This window comes from Elaeis guineensis, chromosome 6 (assembly GCF_000442705.2).
Source record: "Elaeis guineensis isolate ETL-2024a chromosome 6, EG11, whole genome shotgun sequence".
In the NCBI taxonomy this organism is placed as follows: domain Eukaryota; kingdom Viridiplantae; phylum Streptophyta; class Magnoliopsida; order Arecales; family Arecaceae; genus Elaeis; species Elaeis guineensis.
The window spans coordinates 16,757,963-16,761,268 of NC_025998.2; positions in this window are offsets into that span (position 1 = coordinate 16,757,963).

A 3,306-nucleotide genomic window follows, 5' to 3' on the forward strand; every position below is an offset into this window, starting at 1 on the left:
ATGTCCAAGGAATTATGATTTTAAAATCAGATCTGAAATGTTCTTTAGATGTGGAGAAGGAGGAGAGGTGGGGAGGAAGGAAAGATTGAAAAATCTAAAAATTAAATCAAAAAATTATATTTAAAATCAAATCAATTTCAATTTTAAATTTCTACCACAATCTTGAATTTCATTTCTTCTTTAGATGTGGGGAAGGAGGAAACATGAGAAGGAAGGCAATATTGGGATATTTAAAAATTAGATCTAAAATGAAGAAAAAAAAAAAAAAGAGAAAATGACAATCAAATAGAGAGAAAAAGAAAGCTTTGCAAATATCAAGAGAATCCTTAGAAAACTAAATTGGTACCTAAGGAGGCCGAGGAGGAGAAGGGCTGGATCTGGATGGAAAGTTTTTTCTCCCTATATATGGGAAGAAGGAAACATCGAGAGAGAAAGGATCAGTTTTTACTAAACAAAAAATTAAATTTTTTTCAATTATCTTTCTAATCAGATAGAAATCTAACTAGAGTTAAGGAAGAGTGGGATTCAATCTATGTGAATTAGACTTGCGGCTTCTTATTAGTTGTACCTACCATATGGATTGTAAAATAAGTTACCTAAGAATTTCTTCAAAAGTACTTGAAAAGGGTGTAGATTGTATTTTGTATGCCATTAACAAGGTCAAGAACACTATAGAAAACTTGGTTTGCTATATTCGCAACACGTCGTAAAATCCATAGCATTTTTCTAAGGAGATCCATACTTATTTCATATTAAAAATATTAGTTTGTTTTAAACATGTAGAGGATGTTTAGTATGGACTGATCGATCTAAGATCAAGGATGTTGTAGATAGAGGTGAAGAGATCATTGTATTGGTTGCACCATAATGACCATATATGACAGTAATCCTAAATCACCCCACTCCTCAAATTATCATCCAATCTAGTAATGAATATCTATTCTTGAGTGGAAAATCCAAGATCACCCTAGGACATTAATCTTAGGTTGAAATTTATGGACAAAAATATCTCTCAATTTACCAAACAAACTGATATATCAATATATTTTATCAATATTATATATTGGATATTATATTATATTGATATTATATATTGTATATATGACATAATAACAATTAATTCTATAATAATAATTAATATATTTTTATAGGACTAGTAATTTATAGGACTGACAAATATATTTTTCAAAGAATATATTAATTACACATATATTAATAAATATATTAATATTTTATTATAATATTTTTATATAGCTAATAAATATATTTTTACGGAATATATCATCGGTAGTTTTGGTATTATGTGGTCAATTATCTTAGATTTTCAATAGAATACTAAATAGATTATTTTATGGATACTTAAAAATCTTTAATCACTAGATTATGGCCTACCAAATATAGTGATTTTAGATTATTAGAGATTAGATCACTATAGGATTCGATTATTGGTGATCTCAGATCATCGTGTTGATCTCATTCGGATCACCAAACGTCACTATAGAGTTATGATGATCCAATCCCTATCACCTGTATTCTGGTTCTAGGTCTATTTAGACAATGATCATGTAATCTGAGGAACTAAAATTGAAAGAAAACAAAGATTAATTATGCTTAAGATAAACCTTTGAATGGTGCTTGGTAGGAGCATAAGGAAATTGGGAATAAGGAAAGTTGTTCCAGTTAGGATAACTATACCAGATGTTTATGCAAATTCTTTTCAGTAATCAAAAATTTTGTAATAAACTGCAGCTAGAATAAATTATCATATTTTCAGAAATGGCAAAACTCCTTGACTTATTAAAGTATATTTTATACTACAAACATTTCAAATACAATATGCATATTAAAATAACATTATATATTATATTAATCATATGTTATATAGTGTTATAGTGTATTTTATAGAATTAATATTAATATGACAATATAATTAATTTCAATAGTAGAGACTAGTATTATTTATTATAATATTTTAATATATTATATTTTTAATGAATATTGTTGTGTCTGGAATTTATCCTGAGCCGAAGGCATTGGAGCGGGGCGACGTTCGGTGTGTCAGCGACGGCCAGACCTGCAAGAAAAGATTCCATCAGAGTTGGCTCTGGTGGAGATCCTCCAATGCTCAAGTCAGATTTTTCGCAACAAGTGCGAAAGAGTAAGTGCTTATGAGAGAGAGAGAGAGGAGGCGTACCTGAAGGATTCCTGTTTACCTCTTTATAGATGAGGTTGGAGCTTTGAGGAGAAGAGGGAGGTCTTAAAAGATCTTTTTATCCTTCATTATGTCTTTAAGTGGCGTCGTACCTGATCTTTTGATTTTTTTAAGTATTATCACTTCATAACATGTAGGGGGCTGTCGTAGTTAGAGGCAAGATCCATTGACAGGGTCCTGAGAGCAGCGTGGGCTTCTTAGAGATGATGTGACCCGACGAAATAGCATGGCGGCCATGCTTGAGGTTCAGTTGCTCGATCGATGCCCGTGCCCCAGCATCCCAGCTCACAAGTGGGGATTGTGGTCGGTGGAAGGATGAGAACTCGGAGTCAAGACTGGGCCCGACGTGGGTCGGAGGAAGGAGACCATAAATCGACCGAATGAGTCTGTCGAGTGGTGCCACCCAATCATCGATTTAGGTCGACCGCTAATCGAAGCAAGGTGAAGAAGATCGGAAGCAAATCGAGGTAAGCATTCCGCTTACTAGCAGTTTTGGGAAGGTCGGTCATGAGCCAATGCCATGTGTCTAGATGATGTTGAGGTCGGACTTATAATAAGGTCAGTCTTCTGGTGAGATTGGTTTTTGATGATTTTGATCTTCTGGTGAGGTCAGCTTTTTAATAATCTCGACCTACTGGTGGGGTCGGCCTCCTGATGAGGTCGACTTTCTGGTGACCTCGACTTTCTGGTGAGGTTAGCTAAACGACGAGAATCTATCCCAACACTTGCCTCCCAACTTCTGAGCCTAATTATGTGGCTTTAATTTGACGAAAGGACTTAGTTGCCGCATGGATCCGAGTTGCTTTTTCGACGATCAGCCACTTTGTTGATTCATAGAACAAGTTGTCGTTTTGAAGCATAGTCATAGATCATTCTACCGTAGATCATCCCATTAAGCTAGGATAAGTCGATCTTGGAGGAAATTTTTTTGATTTATTCCAGACTGATTGATCCTTGATCAGTCGATAGCAAGCCGACTAACCATGATTTTGTTTGTCTAGGTCTTGCGTGCGAACCGTAGCTTATGTACTTGCGGCTCTTGGGCTGTAGCTGGTATACTTGTGGTTGTTGGACCTTACGGCTCCGCTAATCGG